Source organism: Nycticebus coucang, chromosome X (assembly GCF_027406575.1).
Source record: "Nycticebus coucang isolate mNycCou1 chromosome X, mNycCou1.pri, whole genome shotgun sequence".
NCBI classification, from domain to species: Eukaryota; Metazoa; Chordata; class Mammalia; order Primates; family Lorisidae; genus Nycticebus; species Nycticebus coucang.
The window spans coordinates 110,944,156-110,968,666 of record NC_069804.1 but is presented as its reverse complement, the minus strand read 5'-3'; the positions used below and the strand labels follow the sequence as shown (position 1 = coordinate 110,968,666).

The window sequence follows — 24,511 nt, the reverse complement described above, 5'->3', positions numbered from 1 at the left end:
CAATACATATCTTTGAACGAATACACTTTTTTTTTTCAGTGTTTGTTCATTTTCTATCTTCCCACAGTACCTACTAAAGTGCTTTACATGTAGCGGGTTCTCAGCACATCTTGACCAGTAGTTCTCAACTGGGGATGCTGACAATATCTGGAGATATTTTTGTTTTGACAGCTGGGGAAGTGCTACTGGTATCTAATAGACAGAGAACAGAGATGCTGCTAAACATCTTCCTGTGCACAGGACAGCCCCCTCCTCCCTCAACAAAGAAGTATCCAGTCCCAAATAGCAAAAATGCAGAGAAGGAGAAACTTGATCTTGATTAAATGAGAGACTGAATCTACATTTTACACCCCATACTCACTGTAGATCACTAGTACAGGGAAGCCTGCTTTTTTTGGTATGTTTTGTGTTTACAAAAGCAAACTGTTACTCAACATGACGTGAAGAGGGAGTGTGTCTTGGCAACAAGAATTAAAACTGTAGCTATTAAAGAGTACCTGATCAATAGGAGAACAGAGATATAAATTGCAATATCTTTAGGCCCTGGAATGCTCTATAGCAGTGAAAATAAATGAATTAGAGCTACATCCATCAACAAGGATAAATCTCATAAGCATAATGTTGAGTTAGGAAAGCAAATTGCAGAAGGTACCTACAAAATGATATTATTTATGTAAAGTACTACATATTATTTAGAAATAGACACATATGTAGTAAATGTATATAGATATACATGGAAATTATTAAGACCAAATCTGAGACTGTGAAATCCTCGGGATGGAGAAGTGCAAAGGTAGCTTTAATTGTAGTGGTCATGCCTTATTTCTTAAGCTGGGTAGGGGGTATAACCTTGTGATATTTTTCTCCATAATTTTCTTTTTTTGTTTGCCGGGGCTGAGTTTGAACTGGTATATGGGACCGGCGCCTTACACCTTGAGCCACAGGCGCCACACATTACTGTCTATTTCAATAATTAGAACTTCATTTTTGCTAGTGTTTCTACCCCTATTATTTGGTTATTCACCCAATTTTATCCTGTAAAGTTTTGTATTTGTTTGTTTGGGTTTGATTTGTAGCATTTTTGTCTTTCCTTTCTAGTTGGTGGAGGTGGGGTACTGTATCCAATCAGGTTAGCAAAGAGCTGCTGACCTCAAGGGAACCACCCAATGAGGCACACCCAGAGGTTGGGGTTTTCTGAAGATTGTGTCAAAGTACCCTACTGTACACCTATATTGCTCTGTCTTCTTCTTTCTGTGCCTCTCTTCTTTTTGTCAATATTCCCTTTTACCCACCCCCTCTCCTTTCTCTATTTTTTCTTTCTTTCTTTCTTTCTTTCTTTCTTTCTTTCTTTCTTTCTTTCTTTCTTTCTTTCTTTCTCTTTCTTTAATCCCTTCTTGCTCTTCAACCTTCTCATCCTTCTGGTCCTGTACCAAAAGAATTCATCAAAACCCTAGTCCACAGGCATGGGAACTTAAAGAGCAGGAGGAAGTGAAAGGAAAATTAGGATAAGGAAACAGATAAAAGAAATCAGTCATGAGGAAGAATCAGCAGAAAACTCCTGGCAACATGAAGAACCAGTCCAGAGCAACCCCTCCAAGGGATCATGAGGTAGCTACTACAGAGGATTCCACCTATAAAGAAATGTTAGGAATGACAGAAAGGGAATGTAGAATACACATGATGAAAACAATGAAGGAAACTGCTAATAAAGTGGAAAATAACCAAACGGAAATCCAAAAATAGAATCAAATAAGTGATGAACAATATGAAGAATATAGAAAGGATATAGCAGAGCTGAAGGAACTGAAGCAGCCAATTAGGGAACTTAAAGATGCAAGAGAAAATATCAGCAACAGATTAGACCATGCAGAAGAAAGAATTTTGGAGGTAGAGGGCAAAGATCTTGAGATAACTCAGATAGTTAGAGAGGCAGAAAAGAAGAGAGAGAAAGCAGAAGGTTCAGTGACAGAATTATGGGACTTTATGAAGCATTCCAACATACGAGTTATAGGAATCCCAGAAGGGGAAGAAGAATGCCCCAGAGGAATGGAAGCCATACTAGGGAATATTATAAATGAAAATTTCCCAAATATCACCAAAGATTCTGACACACTTTTTTCAGAGGGATATCAGACCCCAGGTTGCCTCAACTATAACCGAGCTTCTCCAAGACACATTGTGATGAACCTGTCCAAAGTCAAGACCAAAGAAAAGATTCTTCAAGCTGTGAGGAGTAAGTGCTAGTTGACCTATAGGGGCAAATGCATCAGAGTGACTGCAGACTTCTCTAATGAAAATTTCCAAGCAAGAAGACAGTGACTGCAGACTTCTCTAATGAAACTTTCCAAACAAGAAGACAGTGGTCATCTGCCTTTAATCTACTTAAACAGAACAATTTCAAGCCCAGAATTCTATATCCTGCTAAGCTAAGCTTTAAAATTAATGAAGAAATCAAATCATTTACTGATATACAAACATTGAGGAAATTCATCACAACTAGACCAGCTCTACAGGAAATACTTCAACCCGTTCTACACACTGACCATCACAATGGATCAGCAGCAAAGTAAGAACTCAGAAATTAAAGTACAAAACCTAACTTCCACACTGATGCAAAAGATAAAACTAAGCAATGAACTCTCACAAAATAAGATGAATAGAATACTACCACACTTATCAATTATCTCAATAAATGTTAATGGCTTGAATTCCCCACTGAAGAGGCGTAGATTGGCTGACTGGATTAAAAAACACAAGCCATCCATTTGCTGTCTGCAGGAAACACACCTGGCTTCAAAAGACAAATTAAAACTCCAAGTCAAGGGTTGGAAGACAATTTTTCAGGCAAATGGAATTCAGAAGAAAAGAGGAGTTGCTATCTTATTTTGAGATACATGTGGATTTAAAGCAACTAAAGTCAAAAAAAAGACAAAGATGGTCACTTTATATTGGTCAAGGGAAAAATACAATAAGAAGATGTTTCAATTCTAAATATTTATGCACCCAATTTAAATGCTCCCAGATTCTTGAAACAAACCTTACTCAGTCCGAGCAATATGATATCTGATAATACCATAATAACAGGGGACTTTAACACTCCTCTTACAGAGCTGGACAGATCCTCTAAACAGAAATTAAACAGAGATATAAGAGATTTAAATGAGACCTTAGAACAATTGTGCTTGATAGACGCATATAGAACACTCCATCCCAAAGATAAAGAATATACATTCTTCTCATCACCCCACGGAACATTCTCCAAAATTGATCATATCCTGGGACAAAAAACAAATATCAACAGAATCAAAAGAATTGAAATTTTACCTTGTATCTTCTCAGACCATAAGGCAATAAATGTGGAACTCAACTCTAACAAAAACGTTTGACCCCACACAAAGGCAAGGAAATTAAACAACCTTCTGTTGAATGACAGATGGGTACAGGAAGAAATAAAACAGGAAATCACTAACTTCTTTTAGCATAACAACAATGAAGACACAAGCTACCAAAACCTGTGGGATACTGCAAAAGCAGTTTTGAGAGGAAAATTTATCGCTTTGGATAGCTACATTCAAAAAACAGAAAGAGAGTGCATCAATAAACTCACAAGCCATCTTATGGAATTAGAAAAAGAAGAACAATCTAAGCCTAAACCCAGTAGAAGAAAAGAAATATCCAAAATCAAGTCAGAGATCAATGAAATTGAAAACAAAAGAATCATTCAGAAAATTAATGAAACAAGGAGTTGGTTTTTTGAAAAAATAAATAAAATAGATAAACCATTGGCCAGACTAACGAGGAATAGAAAAGTAAAATCTCTAGTAACCTCAATCAGAAATAATAAAGGGGAAATAACAACTGATCCCACAGAGATACAAGAGATCATCTCTGAATACTACCAGAAACTCTATGCCCAGAAATTTGACAATGTGAAGGAAATGGATCAATATTTGGAATCACACCCTCTCCCTAGACTCAGCCAGGAAGAAATAGAGCTCCTGAACAGACCAATTTCAAGCACTGAGATCAAAGAAACAATAAAAAATCTTCCAACCAAAAAATGCCCTGGTCCAGATGGCTTCACACCAGAATTCTATCAAACCTTCAAGGAAGAGCTTATTTCTGGACTGCAGAAATTATTCAAAAGGATTGAGAAGGAAGGAATCTTCCCCAACATGTTCTACAAAGCAAACATCACCCTGATACCAAAACCAGGAAAAGACCCAACTAAAAAGGAGAATTTCAGAACAATTTCACTCATGAATGTAGATGCAAAAGTTCTCAACATAATCCTAGCCAATAGATTATAGCTTATCATCAAAAAAGTCATACATCATGATCAAGTAGGTTTCATCCCACGATTGCAAGGCTGGTTTAACATACTCAAGTCCATAAATGTTATCCACCGTATTAACAGAGGCAAAAATAAGGATCATATGATCCTCTCAATAGATGCAGAAAAAGCATTTGATAAAATCCAGCATCCTTTTCCAATTAGAACACTGAAGAGTATATGCATAGGTGGCATTTCTGAAACTGATTGAAGCTATCTATGACAAACCCACAGCTTATATTTTACTGAATAGCGTAAAACTGAAAGCTTTTCCTCTTAGAACTGGAACCAGACAAGGTTGTCCTCTGTCACCTTTACTATTCAACATAGTGCTGGAAGTTCTAGCCAATACAATTAGGCAAGACAAGGAAATAAAGGGAATCCAAATGGGAGCAGAGGAGGTCAAACTCTCCCTCTTTGCTGACGACATGATCTTATACTTAGAGAATCCCAAAGACTCAAACATAAGACTCCTAGAAGTCATCAAAAAATACAGTAATGTTTCAGGATATAAAATCAATGTCCACAAGTCAGTAGCCTTCGTATACGCCAATAACAGTCAAGATCAGAAGCTAATTAAGGATAAAACTCCCTTCACCACAGTTCAAAGAAAATGAAATACCTAGGAATATACCTAATGAAGGAGGTGAAGGACCTCTATAAAGAAAATTATGAAATCCTCAGAAAGGAAATAGCAGAGGATATTAACAAATGGAAGAACATACCATGCTCATGGATGGGAAGAACCAACATTGTTAAAATGTGTATATTTTCCAAAGCAATCTACGTATTCAATGCCATTCCTATTAAAATACCAACATTGTACTTTCAAGATTTGGAAAAAATGATTGTGTGTTTTGTATGGAACCAGAAAAAAACCCCGTATAGCTAAGGCAGTTCTTAGTAATAAAAATAAAGCTGGGGGCATCAGCATACCAGATTTTAGTCTGTACTACAAAGCCATAGTGGTCAAGACAGCATGGTACTGGCACAAAAATAGAGACATAGACACTTGGAATTGAATAGAAAACCAGGAAATGAAACTCACATCTTACAACCACCTAATCTTCGATAAACCAAATAAGAACATACCTTGGGGGAAAGACTCCCTATTCAATAAATGGCATTGGGAGAACTGGATATCCACATTGAAAAGACTGAAACTGGACCCACACCTTTCCCCACTCACAAAAATTGATTCAAGATGGATAAAGGACTTAAATTTAAGGCATGAAACAATAAAAATCCTCCAAGAAAGCATAGGAAAAACACGGAAAATATTGGCCTGGGGAAAGACTTCATGAAGAAGACTGCCATGGCAATTGCAACAACAACAAAAATAAACAAATGGGACTTCATTAAACTGAAAAGCTTCTGTATAGCCAAGGAGACAACAACCAAAGCAAAGAGACAACCTACACAATGGGAAAGGATATTTGCATATTTTAATCAGACAAAAGCTTGATAACTAGGATCTATAGAAAATTCAAATTAATCCACATGAAAAAAGCCAACAATACCATATGTCAATGGGCAAGAGACATGAATAGAACTTTCTCTAAAGAAGACAGACAAATGGCTAAGAACATATGAAAAAATGTTCACCATCCCTATCTATTAGAGAAATGCAAATCAAAACCACCCTGAGATACCATCTAACCCCTGCGAGAATGGCCCACATCACAAAATCTCAAAACTGCAGATGCTGGCGTGGATGTGGAGAGAAGGGAACACTTTTACACCGCTGGTGGGATTGCAAACCAGTACAACCTTTTTGGAAGGAAGTATGGAGAAACCTCAAAGCACTCAAGCTAGACCTCTCATTTGATCCTTTAATCTCATTACTGGGCATCTACTGAGAAGGAAAAAAATCCTTTTATCATAAGGACACTTGTACTAAACTGTTTATTGCAGCTCAATTTACAATCGCCAAAATGTGGAAACAGCCTAAATGCCCACCAACACAGGAACTGATTAACAAGCTGTGGTATATGTACACCATGGAATACTATTCAGCTATTAAAAAAAATGGAGACTTTACATCCTTCGTATTAACCTGGATGGACGTGGAAGACATTATTCTTAGTAAAGCATCACAAGAATGGAGAAGCATGAATCCTATGTACTCAATTTTGATATGAGGACAATTAATGACAATTAAGGTAATGGGGGGGAGGAAAAGCAGAGAGAGGGAAGGAGGGAGGGGGGTGGGGCCTTGGTGTGTGCCACACCTTCTGGGGGCAAGACATGATTGCAAGAGGGACTTTACCTAACAAATGCAATCAGTGTAACCTGGCTTATTGTACCCTCAATGAATCCCCAGCAATAATAATAAAAAAAAGAACAAATCCATCAGAAAAGAACCTGAGCCAGGATAAGTAAAGAAAGGAAATAGAAATCTATATAGCCTTTACAAAGACTAAATCTCTAGCTAACTTGGGCTAAAATATGCATCTATGTATAGACTATGTGTAGGCTAGAAAGCTATAAATATAGTTTAGAAAGAGTTGTTGACGAGAGTAGAATGCCAATTAAGGCCTAAGCTATAGGTCCATCACCTTTGTGGGCTAATTAGCTTCCAATAGAAGAGTATCTTATGTTTCCATAGCCATGAAGTTCACCCCTTATCCCTATGGACCTTTTTACAAATGAGCTGTCAGTCATAAAGGGCATAGTTTGAGCCTCTGGGGTGCTCCATTAATAGAAAAGCCATTCAAAGCATGTGTCTTATAAAACGAGAGGACACAGAGTCCTCCTTTCACATATGAGGAAGAGGCACACTCATTCTTAATGCGCTAAGCATCACGGGTAGCATAGATTTCTACAGAAGGCAGCGAGGTACTACTACTTTCTAGTAACTTTTCCTCTACTTTGAGCTCAACTTTCACATAGCTTTAGCTTCGTTGTTTAAAACTTTTCCAATATAATACAGCCATCAGAATAAACTTTTTAAAAGGTGGCCGAAACTAGAACGCTAATACTAATTTACCTGTCAGTGTCACACATAAGTACCAACCCCTACTGAATCATAGGTAGGGTTGAAAGTCCAAGATTTAAAGGAAAAGGACAACAAAACAAACTGATGAAATGGAAATTGTCATCAGTCAGGCCCAGGGAAGATGTGGCCATGGACATGGTAATTAAAGCCAAGTGAGTGAAAGAGATTATTTAGCAGGGGTCCTCAAACTGTGGCCTGCGGGTCACATGCGGCGGTGTGATTGTATTTGTTCCGTTTTTGTTTTTTTTTTACTTCAAAATAAGATATGTGCAGTGTGCATAGGAATTTGTTCATAGTTTTTTTAAAAACTATAGTCCAGCCCTCCAACAGTCTGAGGGACAGTGAACTTGCCCCCTGTTTGAGGACCCCTGATAGGGAGTGAGTATATGTATCCTAGTCCTGAGAATGCCTACCTTTCAGAGATTAGATAACAGAAGAGGAACCAAGAAATGTGACTGAGGAGAGGGCAAAGGAGAAAAAGCAAGAGCGTATGATGTCATAGATGCCAGGAAAAGTTTTAAGGAGGAAATAGTTAATAGTGTTAAATATATGAGAGAGGTCAAGCAAGATAAGGACTGAAAATGCCCTATTTATTTATTTATTAATGAATTTATTAACACAGAAGTCATTGGGTGGGTATTTTATTGAGCACACGTTCAGTGGGGGAAGGAAGCCAGATTGCTGAGGGTTGAGAAATGAACTAGAAGTGAGGGAATGAAAATTACAAATGCACTTGTAAAGTACATTTTCAATAAATTTGCCCATACAAAGGAGTTCAAGAGGGACTTTGTGCATAGGCAGAATTTTTAACCTGGTGAAAACCTGAGCATATTTAATTGCTGATGACAGATAAAAAAGACCGAAGCATGTTTAATGTCTGATTAAGGAAGATGGGGGAGATAAAAAGAGAGAGGAATTTGCAATTACAGGATAGAGATAAACATTTTAGTTTTTAATTTTTTTTACTAAATCGTAACTTTGTGGGGTACAATGTGCTGCTTTGATATACAATGTGGAATGCTTACATCAAACTGGTTAACATAACCATCGCCTCACTTACTTATGAGATGAACATTTTAAAGTCTATTGATATAAATTGGTCACATGTTTTCTAAAAGGATTTTTAATCAACATACTCTCCTACCAGCAAATTATGAGGAAGCTTGGTGGCCGATTTGTCAAATGTTACTAAAAACACAAACAAATCTCTTTATCAATGAATCTCATTATTGCTCTAATTTGCTCTTTTTCGGATTACTAGTGAGGTGAATATTTTAATCAGTTGTGTCTTTGAGTGTGTATGTGTAAATTTAGTCTATGTCCTTTGCCCCAAATGTTTCCATTTTAGACAGTTTTCATTTACCACAAAGGCCAAAAGCTAGAGGATCAGAATGATACCTTTATTTTATCTTCCCAAATTTATAGCTCAGACTCTTTATCTTCTTAAACGTATGAGCCAAAAAAAAAAAAAAGTAGGAGACAATTTACAACTTTTAGCTTAGCTGAACGGAAGAAGTTTGATTTTACATTCAAAGAGAGTGAACCCAGATGGACGTAGACTGCAGCACGCCTAGACTTAGACCCCTATTCCTAGCCCCAAGCTGCCGTTCCTAACCGGGGAGGACATTCCTCCAGTGCCTTAGGGCGTTGGCTCTCAGGGCTCCCTTTCAGGTTGCGTGGCCCCCTACTAAGGAGCCAGGAGAGCTGTGCGGCCCCTTTAAGAGTCCAGCTCCTCCCCGCTCCAGGGAAAGTTGAAGCTTTTTCCGCCTCCCGGGAGGGTGAGAAGGGCCGGCAGCCGGAGCGGGGTTGTGGTCTTCCCAGAGCTGCAGACCCTCCCTTGAATCCTGCACTGGGACGTCTCGCCCTCTCGCGGCACCTGTTGCAGGTGACAGGTAGGTCCGCAGTCAGCGGCCGCCCCCTTACCCTCGGTTCGGGGCTCCTTCTTGGCCCCTAGCCCCTTTCTCTACTGAAGCAGCCCCCTCCCCCATTTCAGGGTCCTGCTTCCTTCCCTTCCCTTTCTGTTCTCCCGCTTTCCTTCTCCCAAGTGACCGCTGTCCCGTCTCCCCAGTCCTCTTTCCGGACCGCACCCCCCAGGCTTTGACTCCCGTCTGCTTGGGGCGGTCCCTCCCCGATACTTTTCTTTATCCGGGGTCTCTTCTGGCAACTTCCCTGGCCCACCGGTCGCTAACGTGGGCTGTGCCCTCTGGGCGCTGGCTTCTCTCTGTCTCCCCTCACGCGGAGTGCCCGGGCTTTTCCCGCCAGTGGGTGCCAGGGCCCCTCCAGAGAGCTGCCCTGGGGGCGGGAGTAGATCAAACCTCTTAACAGGCGCTGTGCCCTACAAGACGTCCAGTCACCTTTTCCCAGGTTCCTCTCACAGCTCTGAGCACTCCCACCGGGTCTCTAACTTGCGCTGTCTCCGGATCTCAGTTTCTCTGGCCTTGGCCCATCCTCCACAGGTAAAGACTGGAGGCCATTTGGCCTGAGTCCTGCCTCAGTGGGCTCCTTCTGTAGTTGGGACTGGGGATTGGACTGTGTGCTCTGGAGCTGAACTGCTTACAAGCAGGCTCTGGAGATTGGCTTCTGGAGGAGGGTCCTCAGAACCCTCAGAAGGGGGATAGAATACTTCTAGCTCCTGTGATGTTTATAACAGGGCAGAAAAGGTGTTTCTCCAGCCCTTAACATTGAATGAGATGAGTTTTCTGGCGGTGAAATCATTTGTTTAGAATTCTGGTGTCTTGAAAAAGTGCTAAGTTTCTCATAAACCAATCTTTTCTTCCTCTGCTGTACTGCTTCTTCAGGATCAGAGGAGCATTCCAGAATACTGCTCTTGGTAGAGTTCACCTTTGGCTTTGTACGTTTGTGGCAGAAATTAGTCTGCAGTACATCTTGGAACCATTTTTAACTGGCTTTTTTTCTACTCTTTCAGCCCCTCCCTCATAAATCCACTAACATTGAAATATTAATGACCTAAAGTGTTCTCCTCTGCTGTAGTGAAAACAATGTTCAATGCAGAGTTGTGGCCCTAATTCTGCTTTTTTGTTTGTTTTTTTAGTACCTACTGGAAATCCTAGTAGAAGAGGATTTGGTTCATGAGGCTCTTCTAGGTAGGGCAAAGGATGAACATTTCTGGTCACACAATTTCAGGTGCCTCACTCTAGGTCAGAGCAGTGAAGTGGAACTTGGAGGCCTGTTCTGGAGTAATTGGTCTGTGAGTATATGTAGCATTATGGTTGCTGTTTTCTGAGATTTTCCTTTTAAAGGCAGCTACTAATAATGATTATTAGACTTTATTCAGCCAGACACTGTGATAAGTTCTTTACATCATAATTACACAATCCTCACAATAACTCTATGCAGTAGTAGCTATAATTAGCATGTTCTGATGAAAAAAAGACTCTGAGAAGTTAAGTGTCTTGCCCCATATCATTGATGGAGGTAGAGCTTCTGTTCCTATCCTATCACATCACTTCTACTGTCTTGGATGTTAAGACCATTGACTAGCTCATGGGTGAGGATTAAGTGATTAAAAATTTCACTTTCAAGCTGAAATATAAGTTTTGGTCTTTGACTCCACCTCAGATGCACTGCAGAGACTTTGGACCACTTATCTTACTGCTGTCTTACCCACTTCATTTCCAACATGTGTCCAGTTGCTACTATAAGTGCACACCCCTCCCTGTGTGTACCCACATGAATGGAAATCTCCTCATGGCAATTGTCCTGAACTTAGGAGAAGATTCTAGGCGTGTGTGCCTGGATTCTAGGAACGTGTGCCTAATTCAACTTCATCCTCTCTTGCTGGCTAGGGGAGAAATTAGGATGTGGGAAGTGATGAGGATTTCCTAATAGCCAGGGCAGAGAGCCCGAGGGTGATTGTGTGCTCGTTGTCATGGAATGGAAGGAGTACCTGAGGCAGAAATAGTCAGGGAGAAAATATCCTTTCTGATCCCGTCTCTGGGACTTTAATCAAACTGTTCCTTTTTTCTTCCTTTCTGAAAAGCTAACTTGCCAGCATATTCTCCTCCCCATTAATTCCTATTCATCTCTCAAGAATTAGCTTTAAAAGCACCGCCTTTGGAACAGCTTTACTGAACACATACTTCCTTCCTCTAAGAAGAATTACTAGTTGTCCTTTGTCCTAAAAGCTCTTTATTTACACCTCAGTAAAGCCCCTAACACCATTCTTAGTTGTTTTTCCACAGGGAAGTTTGTAACTTCTCTAAGGCTAAGGTCTTAATCTTAAAGCTCCCTTTGTCTTAAACACAGAGATTAATAAATATTTGTGCTAGAAATTGGGGATACTATGCCTTTAAGGGGCTGAGGTCTGGTGATGGTGCATTGAAGTACAGAAGACATTTTCCTGAGGGACTTGAAATCCCATAGCTAGGAGTTTGTACTTGAATATCACCTTAGTGAGGCATTCTCTGATAGTCATATGTAACACATTAACTACTATGTGAGTTATATTTAACTCACACTAGTTTTGAGCCTGGCGCCTCTTGAAGCTGTGTAACCTCTGCTCATTGTTTTCATTATTAATCAGCACATCCTCCATCTCCAGTTGCCCCACTCCAGGTGGCTGCCCAAGCGCAGCCACGTACGCTGGATCTGGGTTCCCTGTTTTATGTAACTTCCAATTGTACATTTTGCCTTGAATATTTGCCTGGTGGCTATTTAAATGAAATCAAAATTGATATGATAGTATGTGGCGATGTGACATTGTTGTACATACTAGGTCCACCCAAGCTCTACTCCAGACACAACTAAATATTTGTGGAATGACAAAAGACTCAATTGTCAGAAACAAATTCAATAAGTATGTCGTGAGTCACATACAGCTCATGGGGCACACAGTGTAAAAATTGATTGCAGCACTGCATGGGTTGCATATAACTCATGCACAGAAAACAATGAAAAAATCCAAATTTTTCATTAAATTAGAAAGGATCATTTTGTTTTTGAAGTTTTTATTCTATCTTCGTAATAAAACACCATGGCTCCAAGAAAAAAAATCTTGTTTTCTAGTATGTCAGTCAATATTAAACTTATGATCTCTTTTATGGAACATTTGATATGCCCCTTGCCTACCTTATTACATTTTTCTTGCTTATTTTCTGCCCCCACCCAAGAACATAAACTCCGTGTGGGTAGGGATTGCTGTCTGTTGTATTTGCCAGTGAACCCCAAGACCTAGAACAGACTCCGGCACATCATAGGTACATACTAATATTCATGAAATGAATTAATGAATGGCATTATTATTCTAGGAATTTGGCACTCTCTGTTGCTCACTGGGCCTAAAACTAAGCCTACCTAGTTTGTTGCCCTAAGGTGTAAGGTGTAACTGGTGCCAGGTTCAGTTCTTCCACAGTTTTCCTTCTGCAGAGTTTTGCTTGGAAATTGCATTCTTCATGACAACATTGACCTAGTTGGAAGTGTTTCCTTTCTGTTTTTTTTTTTTTTTTTTTAAAGTATTGATCTCTGGATGGAAACTTCTAAGGTTTAAAATTAAGAATGTAAAGATGCCGTGCTTCTTGTTGATAGGAAGGGAGGTTGCGCTAGGAGGAGGGGATGCAGATTGTCAGATATCTTGAGACCTTCCAGGCATTTGGCAATCTCAGTAAGAGGCTGGAGAAAGTTACTGTGTAATGGGGAAGTTAACAGTTCAGAATAAAAGATACCACAAATTAGACATTTGGCCTCAAATCACCTTTAGCCTTTTAGGGGTAAAGTGATTATTGGATAATGAACTTCATGGAAAAAAAGTTGAGTGCTACTTGTGTAGTACTTAACTAGTTTTATACTAAGAGGATTATGCAGTATGAAAAAAACACTATACAACATAAGAGACAAAAATGCTATTCTGTTTAAATATGTTTTGAAATGTTGAGGAAAGAAAAAAGGCCAGAATCTCTTTAAAGACAGACTTATAAGGCATTGGGCCCTTGATAAAGGGGGTCAATATGTGATTCTCACAATTAATGTATGTTAACATCTTTAAAACTTAAGTTTGTATAAAAACTGCCCAATCTCTTCTTCTACTAAATTTGTTTCCCTAACTTTGGACATTGGAGTGACTTAGGGCTCAGTCTGTGGACTTTTCTCCATCTAAAATTTTCCTAGAGGCTCTCATCCAGCTCCATGGCTTTAAGTAACAACCATCTAGACACTAATAATTCCCAAATTTATGTCTCTACCCAGGCCTTTGTTTTAAGCTGCAGCCTCACATATTCAGTAATCTATTTGACATCTCTACTTGTCTATCAGGTAGACATTGCAAATGTAACCTGACCAAAACAGCACTCCTGATTGCCCTTACATCCCTACCCGCCTCCCTCAGCCACCCTTCTCTCAGTGAAATGGGGCCATCATCCATTCAGTTGCTCAATCCAAGAACCTAAGATCACCCTTGATTCTTCTTTCTCCCCCCTCCTTTCCCCTGCCCACATTCAATTCATCAGGAAGTTGGGCTGACCTGATCTTCAAACTGCATCATGCATTCTGCCACGTTTCCAATTCTTGCCTATCATCTTAGTCCAAGCCACAGATGTTTCCAACTCCTGCCTATCACCTTAGTCCAAGCTACCACAAAGCTGCAGTGAACATTTCTTGTACAATGCTCAAGGATATAGATACACACAAGTAATTCTGTGGGATAGCTTTCTAGTAGGAGAATTGCTAGGTTAAGGGACATGTACATTTAAAAAATTAAAATAGACATCACCAAAGTGACATCCACGGTGGTCTAGAATTTCACCACTGAGAGTGCTTTTACTTATGCTCTTGTTGAGCATGGAGAGTCTTTAATTTGTGCTAATCTGATAGGTGGAAAATAGTATCTAACTGATTTAACTTGGCATTTCTCTGATCAGTAGAGAGGCTGAGCATATGTGTTAGCTATTCGTATCTCTTCTGAGACTTGCTCCTTTATATCATTTGCACATTTTTCTTTGGGTTATATTATATTTATTTATTAGGGTTATTTGTCCATTGCCTATTATATAGTACATGGGTTTTTTTCTTCTCCAGTCTGTCATATGTCATAACTTTCTCTTGTAATCAGATAAAACACACCATAAAACATTTAAAAACATGCTCATTAGATTTTGCCAATTAGGAGGTCAATGATGACATCAGTTCAGCAGGAGGAGAGAAGGCAGATTGTAGAGGGTTAGGGAGTGAAGACTGATAAAATATGTGGTGCACATATTGAAGAAGCTTAGCTATGATGGGAAAAAGAGAGTGTGTCTTATAGGCACTAGGGCAAAGGGTACAAGAAGAGCCCACACTTTTGTTTTATTTTAAACATAGGAAATAGATGAGTCCATTTATGTGTAGATGACATAGAACTTGATGATGCAAGCTCCCCAAGGAAGCTGGAGGATGGGAGTACTAGAGTAAAAGGGCAGGGGGAAAGCCTGGCCTTAGAGAAAGAATGGTAGCTCTTCCATTGAGAGCGGAGGATTGTTGTAGTTGTGGAGAAAGAAGGAGCTATGGAGGGACAGGATTTTGAGGGAGGTCCCCTGAAGAGTGTGTGAAGGGTTGCCTAGAGAGGGAAGAGTAGTAAAGGGTTGGAATAGTGGTGGATAGGAATGAAAAGAAGAGCTCTTTAGGTGCATATCATGTTGTACGTTACAAATATATATAATTTGTGTCAGTTATACTTTCATAAAACTGGAATAAAATAAAATGAACAAGGAAAAGGCTTGGATAACTTGTCTTTGAATTTGTCTTTGTCTCAAGTCACAGAACCCTGTATCCATTCTCTCAGGCAGCCCTCATCAGCACAGGTATAAAAATAGAGTGTGGCAAGTCTAGTTTAAGGAATTTTTCTGTTGGCTGTTATAGAAATACATGAGGACAGGAGATTGGATGGTGCTGACAGAATAATAGTTGAAATTATGGACCTCCATGGCTTTCATATCTGTGACTATCTAAACCAGGCGTGTCCAACTGTTTTTATTCTCTGATGCACACTGGAAGAAGAGTTGTCTTGGGATACACATTAAATACACAAACACTAATGAAAGCTGATTAACAACAACAACAAAAAAGGTCCATGGATACTTTTCATGATATCCAGCACCACAGATAAAAAAAGTCTTCACAAAATCAGCATGCGGCTTATGAGGCACAGGTTGGACACCTCTGATCTAAACCTACCTTGAACTTCAGTAATATTTAAGAGATGGAAAATTTCCATGACATCTATACTGTTTCTTGTTTGTAGCTGTATCAGTTCAGGCACCAGAATCCCTTTAGTACTGGTGTCTTTGAACTATTGACAGCAACTTTTCAGAAAGCATGCTTTGATTTACTGAGGGCTAACAATGTGCCAGGATCCTACAAAAGGATCCATCTATCTATCCATCTATCCATCAAGCTAGATGCCTGAGATATAGTGCGGAAGAAAATAGACGATGGCCTTTTTCTCACAGAGCTAACGTCAGCTGGGGAAGCATGTGTTAAAAAAATGTATCATATAATAATTTAATTGAAATTGTGATAAGTTCTGTGAAGTTTGGTTTTTAGAAATCAAATTGTCACATTGCTTTCTAATAGGTTTTTACCAATTTATACTTACCAACAAAATGAGTACTCTTATATCCTTCTTTTAAAAACCTGAATATTATCTTTCTAAAATTTTGCTGAATCAATACACAAACATAAAAAAAAACCTTTGTTACCAGCAAGAGTGAACTTTTTCTTTTTGATATCTATTGGCCATTTGATTTTCCTTTTTTAAGAATTGTTCATATTCTCTGTTGGATACTTGCTTCTCCTTATTTATAGTAGATCCCTCTTTCCATGTTTGAAACAATTAGCTACACTTCTCTCTTTACTCTCTTAGCTCTGGAAACCCTAATATATTTTTCCCCAGTCTCTATGGTCATTCCCATTTGATCTCCTTTGAGCTTCTTTCTTACCTAGTTTAGAAGTGTTGGCGTGTTCAGGGATAGGACTATATTTTTATTATGTGACACAATAAAAAGTAACATATAAGTCTTCTGTTCCTGCTTATTCCATTCCCAGAAAAATATGTTGAATTTGTATTCTTTCAAAACATTTTAACATGCCTATATAAAATATTTACATTCATCAATCTAATCTGTATACATTTATATGTAAAAAATGAAAAATATATGATTTACAATGTATTTTTTTTACTTAATATGTTGTGGAAAGCTTTCAGTGTCATCAGTATATACCAAACTAAAGTAACCTCTTTTTAAAAATTAATTTTTTCCTTTCCTTTCCCTTTTCCCCTTTCTTTCCCCCTTCATTTCCTTGTTTCTTTCTTTCTTGTAGTGATAGGGATCTCCTTCTGTTGACCAGGCTGGTCTCAAAGTCCTGGCCTCAAAGCAGTCCTCCTGCCTTGCCCTCCCTAAATGCTGCAATTATGGGTGTGGACCACTGTGCCCAGCCATAGTGCCTTCTTTTCACGGCTACACGGTATTCTATAATATGTACGTACTGTAATGTAACTATTCAGTTTCCTATTGATGGATGCTTGCTTCTTTAATATTTTTTGTTTCCTATGTATTTGTGAACTTACTTTAATATTGTAGGATAAGTTTCAAAATGGAATGGCTCCATGAAAAAGTGGTTGGTAGTACTAAAGATTGAGAGAAGTCTAGGAAGAGAAAGACCAAGAACTTCCATTGGATTTAGGATATTTTTGGTGACCTTTTCAGGGAGTGTAGGGTAAAAAGCTAAAACTATGGTGGGTTGAGAACTGACTAGGGAGATAAGAAAGTGAAGTCAGTGAATATGTACATTTCCTTCTTTCTTTCCTTAAAAGAAATTTGGCTCTGAAGAGCAGAGAAAGTGTGATAGCAGGGGAGGGGTTGAGAACCTAGGAATTTGTTTTTAATATAGGAGGGACTTAGTATCTTTTTTTAAAAAATTTAATAATAGATTTTAATTATGTTAATATTATATATAACCAGACATGTCCAAAATATAATTTCATTTTTTAATTAAATCATAAACACATAGATCATGTATACATTAATGCATTTATGGGGTACAATGTGCTGATTTCATATAGAATTAGGAACACTTACATCACACTGGTTAATATATACCTCATCTCGTTTACTTAATTATTGTGTTAAGACATTTATACTCTATACTAATAGATCTGACATGTACCCTTGCATTATGCACCGTAGGTGTGATCCCACCATTCATCCTCCCTCAATATGACCTCTCCCCTCCCCTTTTATCCCCTCAGGGACTTAGTATCTTTGAAGGCTGATGGGAAGGAAGGGATAATTGATAGAGAAGAGTTTTTACAGGGCTAAGTCCTTATGCCAGATGGGAGGGGATCCAGAACAAGATAGAGGATTATCCTGAATAGGTATAGTTGAAAATAGGTTTATAGATTTGGCAATAGGAATGTGTCTGATGGCATTTATGTTTCTCTATGATATAAAAGGTAAGGCCAAGAGGCTGGATGCAGTGGCTTACATCTGTAATCCTTTCATTCTGGAAGGCTGAGGCAGGTGGATTGCTTGAGCTCAGGAGTTTGAGCACAGCCTGAGCCAGAGTGACACCACCATCTCTAAAAAAAATAGCCAAGTGTTGTGGTGGGTGCCTGTAGTACTATCTACTCAGGAGGCTGAGGCAAGAGGATCACTTGAGCCCAAGAGTTTGAGGTTGCTGTGAGCTATGATGCTACAACACTCAATACCAGGGCGACTGAGTGAGACTCTGTTTCAAACAAACAAACAAACAAAAACAAGGAAAGCCCAGCCTCTTAGAGTAGAGGTTGAGATGGAACAAGGTTTGGGTTAGATATTGAAGGTGCCTGAGGAAGTTTTAAAATAGTTACTGTGGACAACAGGAGAGCAGGTTAGGGAAGCATAGTTGCAGTGCCAGGCTGTGTTGCAGTGAGCTTGGTGACCAAGAATTCATATGGGTAATAATCTACCAGACTATGATTTTTTTTCTCCAGTAGATCTCAAGAGTCCCTATGTAGGCATAAAGTACAACAGTTGGGCTCAGAAGGATTATGTTTTTATCAGATCTTTGCAATGAAATCATGGGTTATTGAGGACATTGACAAGAGTGCAGTCGAAGCAATGGAATCTAACCTATCTAGGAGGGGAAGTGAAGATAGGAAGGAGCTGATAAGGTGAAAGTAGAAGGGTCTATGAAAGACTGTCCCTACAAGATGTCTGAGAATAGGTGTGGAGTTGGGGGAGGTCATTGAGTGAATAGGCTAGAAGGATAGAGGATTGTAGTCAGAGGGGAGTACTGAATCATTCATATTAAAGGCCTTGGGTGTGGCTGAATATAATGTAGGGTATTCTTGATGCCAGCTCATTCATTCACAAGTATTTTCTGTATGCCTATTATGGGCTAGACAGTGCTCTAGGCACTGAATGTAAAGAAATGAACAAAAAAATTCCCGGGCGGCGCCTGTGGCTCAGTGAGTAGGGCGCCGGCCCCATATGCCGAGGGTGGCGGGTTCAAACCCAGCCCCGGCCAAACTGCAACAAAAAAATAGCCGGGCGTTGTGGCGGGCGCCTGTAGTCCCAGCTGCTCGGGAGGCTGAGGCAGGAGAATCGCGTAAGCCCAAGAGTTAGAGGTTGCTGTGAGCCGTGTGAGGCCCGGCACTCTACCGAGGGCGGTACAGTGAGACTCTGTCTCTACAAAAAAAAATTCCCTTCTCTCATTCAGCTTACAATCTAGTGGGGGAGAATATTCATTTTTATAAAATAAAAGAGCATCCTTATGCAATGTTGTACATGTATAATCCTGGTAGAACTAATGATAATATCAGGATCAAATATTTACATATTTGATGGGCTAAGAAGGTTCATCTAGACATTTTGAATACCTTGCCTTATCTTAAATTATATTAGCTGAGTTATGAAAAGTCATACCTATGCCCTTCTTATAACTTTTTAGAGTACTTTTATGTACTATGTCAGTATTAAAGATAAACAGATATATACTAATCTAATTTGAACATTTTTGTGGTTTTAATTTTTTATACTTTTTAAAAATATTAGCACATTGTTTCTAGCTGTAGATCAGATGTTGATGGATGTTGACAATATATGTACTAATCTCGCTCTAGAGATTTTTGTAATGTGTAAAGTAATTATGGTTAAGCAGCTTAGGAGAGAAAGAGGGCTTGCAGTAAGTTAATATTTTAAGGGTATTTGATACTATTTTTAAATTTATATCTACCTTTTTGTGTACATATGCTTATGTGTATATTTATTCATATTTTATGTGAAAGAAATTAGCATTTAACATCTAGCCTTAAATAGCACTTTAAAATTATCTGGCACATATACAGTTCAATTTAAGTTCAACTACAGGTTATGTGATTGTTTTAAGGTTTCTGTGGCCATAGCTAGATCACAGCATCCCTAAAATTAAAAAGAAACCAAATGCATGAAATCACAGTTATGTGTGAATGTGGGCTGGATTAGTCATAAACCATCATGATTTCTCATTTAAGGGGACCGTGTAGGTGATTTTTAGGTGACATGTCCTGCAAGAAAGAATTGGATTCCGGTTAGAGTTCAGTTTAGAAATCCTCACCATCTGTGACCCTGGCAGGAGAAAAGGGTCTTCCCTGCAGGGGTGCTGCTTTATCAAAGCTTGTTGACTAAAGAAAGATGATGGTGTTCTACCTGTGATGAGGCTTATTGAAAAACAACAATGTGTCCGCTCTCACCAGATTTTTCAAAAAATTATTCATATGAATGACCTGGATTTTAAAACATTCTACCTTGGTTGGGGATTTTAGATCTTCTTAAGTTTTTGGGCTATTAAGGAAAGGGACTTTGGTAGAGAAGGTGAACTGGCCATCCTATACCCATTAACCTTATGGGGCTCTTGTGAGCCTGCCTGGCTCATGTGAGAGGAAACTTCAAGTGTAGGTTTAGAAAGCTGGAACGCTAAATGGGATTTGTCTGAATATATGGATTTCCTTTGTTACCAGGTGGGGTGTTTAGACATATAGTCTTGTTTTTATGATATTTTATACTTTCTTCTGTGCAACACATTTATGGAGATCTGCCTTCTAGGATTGGTGGTAGGTTTAAGGCACTTTTTAGAGTTGCTGAAAAGCAGGGGGAAAAGTGTGAAATTATGAAAATAAGACCAAATTTTTATGTATCCCAAACAACCACTCTGATGGAGAAATGTATATATAGTATTATGATATACAGCTTCCCTCTGGGACTTACTTCAGAGAAGTATATTGTTTTAAGTGACAATTTCTTCAAGCCATTTATTATTATTTTTGAAATTTTTAAAAAAATTTTTTTGTTGTTGCAGTTTGGCCAGGGCTGGGTTCGAACTCGCCACCCTCTGTATATGGGGCCAGCACCCTACTTACTGAGCCACAGGCACCACCATCTTCAAGCCATTTATAAAGAGAATTTGATGGTATTGAAAAGTACCTATGTAGATACCATCCGAAGGAAATTGTCCCCACATATGGTTCTAAGAGCTAACAAAAGAGATTATATTTTAGTTACTTCCACTGGCCATTATACTCCTGCCATCCTTTAGAATGGATGTCCTGGCTGAGGAGAATGAGTTCTTTCCTGCGTGTAGAGTTGCTTTCAGCCTGTTACACCTTATCTCCTGGGGGAGGTCAGGTGACTGGGAAAGTAAGCCAGACTGAGGGCTTCTCAAACATTCATCTGTTATTAGTTGAGGACTTTTAAAAAACACCACCTCAAGTTCCCAAGGATAAGATGTTCTTTTTCCTAATGTTGCCATATAGAGCAATATTGCCAGAATATGAAGAGACGTTGTAACATAATGGTTAATAGCTTAGACTTTGGAATTAGACTGACTGGGTCCAAAACCAGACTCTCATAGACTGTGTGACCTTGGGCAAGTTGTTCACTCAATTTGTGCCTCACTTTTGTAAAATGGACATAATAATATAGTACTTACCTCATAGTGCGATTGTGAGGACTACGGAACTCTGTGTATGTAAAGTGATTTAAAAGCCTCCTGATTATACAAGTGTTAGCTATTGGCTCGGCATCTGTGGCACAGTGGTTATGGCGCCAGCCACATACACCCAGGCTGGTGGGTTTGAACTCAGACTGGGCCAGTTAGACAACAATGACAACTGCAACAAGGGAAATGGCTGGGTGTTGTGGTGGGCGCCTATAGTCCCAGCTACTTGGGAGGCTGGGACAGGACCAGAGGTCCTCAAACTTTTTAAACAGGGGGCCAGTTCACTGTCCCTCAGACTGTTGGAGGACCAGACTATAGTTTAAAAAAAAAAAACAAAAAACAAAAAAAAACAACTATGAACAAATTCCTATGTACAGTGCACATATCTTATTTTGAAGTAAAAAAACAAAATGGGAACAAATACAATCACACCGACTCATGTGGCCCACGGGCCTTAGTTTGAGGACCCCTGCTCAGAAGCTCAGGTGTTGGAGGTTGCTGTGAGCTGTGATGCCACGGCTCTCCGCCAGGGGCGACATAGTGAGATTCTGTCTTGAAAACAAACAAACAAAAAATGTTAGCTATTGTTGTCATCATCATCATCATTTTTATCTTTACCATTCGGTGGATATAAGGAGCTAAAACTGCACAATGTCTCAGCGTTTGCAAAATCCCACTTTTGTAGAGTCTATTTTGAATAGGATTGTAGGGAGCCAAAACCTTAGTGAAAAACAAAAAATTAGAATCTTGTAAAATTGAGAGGTAGTTATAAACTCTGGTTGTTAGGGAAAAATAAAATTCAACTTTGCTATCATAAAACTTTTGAGAATGGACTCGGTGAGGCAGGCCCTGGGGCATGTTATGTGGGGCATAGATAGGCTCCATGGATGGGTCAGTGAGGGATCTAGACCTCAGCTGACCACTGGGAAGCCTCAGTTGCCCTCTGGTTTTGGGACCTTGATTCTGACTCACCATTTTGTTTCCATTCTTGTTTTCCTTCTTTTTGATTCTATCTTTTTTAAAATTTATGCTATTTTGTTATATTTTATTTATCTTTGTAAGTCACTTTAAGTCCTGTCTGGAACAGTGTATAAATAAATATCTTTTAAACTGATCGTATCTAATTACTAACATTTGCTTAATATTTATGCTTATCAGCCTACCTCCATGCAGAGAGGTACAGTGACTTTCCATCTGGGCAAGAATACTGATTAGATTTCTCAAATTTCATAGAAAGATGTTAAAACAGCCATATGCTCATGTATTTTCCAAAACATATGGTTAATGATAATTAAAACTAAGCAGCTACCAGTGAATATTGGGTGCTTATTCTAGGCCAGGCACTATGCTGTGCCTTTTACTCACGATGCATATTTGGATCTTTGCAGTGTGCTTTTATTATTAATCACCATTTTTTTTTTGAGACAGTCTCACTTTGTCACCCTTGGTAGAGTGCCATGGTTTCATAGCTGACAGCAACCTCGAACTCTTGGGCTCAAGCGATTCTCTTGTCTCAGCCTCCCAAGTAGCTGGGACTACCTGTACCCGCCACAATGCCCGGCCATTTTTAGAGACGAGTTCTCACTCTGACTCAGGCTGGTCTCAAACCTGAGAGCTCAGGCAATCCACCCACTTTGGCCTCCCAGAGTGCTAGGATTACAGCTGTGAGCCACTGTGCCCGGCCTATTAATCACTACTTTTACAAATGGGGAAACTGAGACTCAAGGAGGTTAAAACAACTTTCCCAAAGTTCACACGGCTAAAAAGCAGTGAAGCTGCGATTTGAACCCAGACAGTCTGGTGCCGGATCCAGTGCTTTAAGCACTATTTGATGCTAGACTGAACTTAATTAGAAATGTAGCACATCAGCACTCCAAGTCCCAGTAGAAGAGGCTGTTTCTGTTTTACAGAACATTCACAGGTCCTCTAGATTTTCCCTCAGTGCTATGTCTTCAGTGTGCCCCTTTTCATCTCTACTGCCACTGCCTTCTGCTCTTAGCTTAGCTCTTGTCATCTTGTCCTTGGATTTATACCACAGCCTCTTTAAGTCCATATTCTGTAAAACCGTGAGAGTGCTCTAACAAGTCTTTGCCTTACCTAAAACTCTGCAATGGTTCCTGTTGTCAAAAGTTAATTAGCTGGCCAGGTGCGGTGGCTCATTACCTGTAATCCCAGCACTCTGGGATTATGTTACTGACTGTAAGCGAGCACCACTTGATGTTAGGAATTTGAGGCCAGCCTGAGCAAGAGCGAGGCTACTTCTCTACTAAAAAATAGAAAAAAAAAAATAGTTGAGTGTTTTGGTAGGCATCTGCAGTCCCAGATACCAGGGAGGCTAAGACAGGAGGAGGATGGCCTAAGTCTAGGAGTTTGAGGTTGGGGTGAAATATGACCACACCATTGGGTTCTAGCTGGGGTAACAGAGTGAGTCTCTGTCTAATAAATGAATAAATAAATAAACAAACAAATAGATAAAACTAATTAGCTGTATTTCTGAACGTATCATCTCAGGATCATCCTGCCCCATGTGATATTATTCCCCACCTGCCTCTTCCATATCCTCCTTACAATTTACTACCCAGCATCACTTCATTGCTTTCTTGTATCACATTGCTTTATGCCTCCATGCTTTTGTAAATGCTATGCACCTTAGCTGGAAAGACTTCTTTCTCTTGCTTATCCAACTGGTACACATTAATTTACAACCATTTCATGTGCGGCTACTGGATATCCTCTTTTTAGTTCCCTTTCCCCAAGCTAGATTAGGTGCCCCATTTAGGTATTCTCATAATATCCCATGTATATATTTCTTTGCTTACCATGTCATTTTAGTACTGTGTATTTAAATATCTCCTTCACTAGACTGTGAACTCTTTGTGGGCATGGAATATGCTTTAGTATTTTATCCTTATCCAGCTAACGTAGCACTCAGCACATAGTTGGCCCTTCTAACTAGTTGGCATTCTGTCAACAGTACAGAATACAGAGCTATAGATCAGGAAAAAAGTAGGATTTTGAAAGCCTAAAATCACACAGACATTCAGAGATAGCTACTAGGATAGCAGAGGGAGGTCTTTGGGGCCAGATAAATTTAAATTATTTAATATAAGAGCCAGAAGAGATTTGGGGAGATGGGATTAGGGGTCTGAATCCAAAGAGACCTTTGAAACTTATGAGAAACTAGATTTAACAGCTTTGCAATTTTAATCTGCCCTGGTTTTGTCTGAATAGCCTGA

At 39.3% G+C, this 24,511-nt stretch overlaps 1 protein-coding gene across 3 annotated transcripts in view; it reads left to right on the top strand.

The window, feature by feature from the left end:
* Positions 1–9,092: 9,092 nt before the first annotated feature.
* Positions 9,093–24,511, top strand: part of SYTL4 (synaptotagmin like 4) — a 61,013-nt gene continuing 45,594 nt past the window's right edge. The window contains exons 1-2 of one of the 3 annotated variants that reach the window (XM_053580671.1): positions 9,104–9,223; positions 10,384–10,435. The gene's annotated coding sequence lies outside the window, so the exon portion shown is untranslated. The other 2 variants (XM_053580672.1, XM_053580673.1) reach the window with 2 other exon arrangements.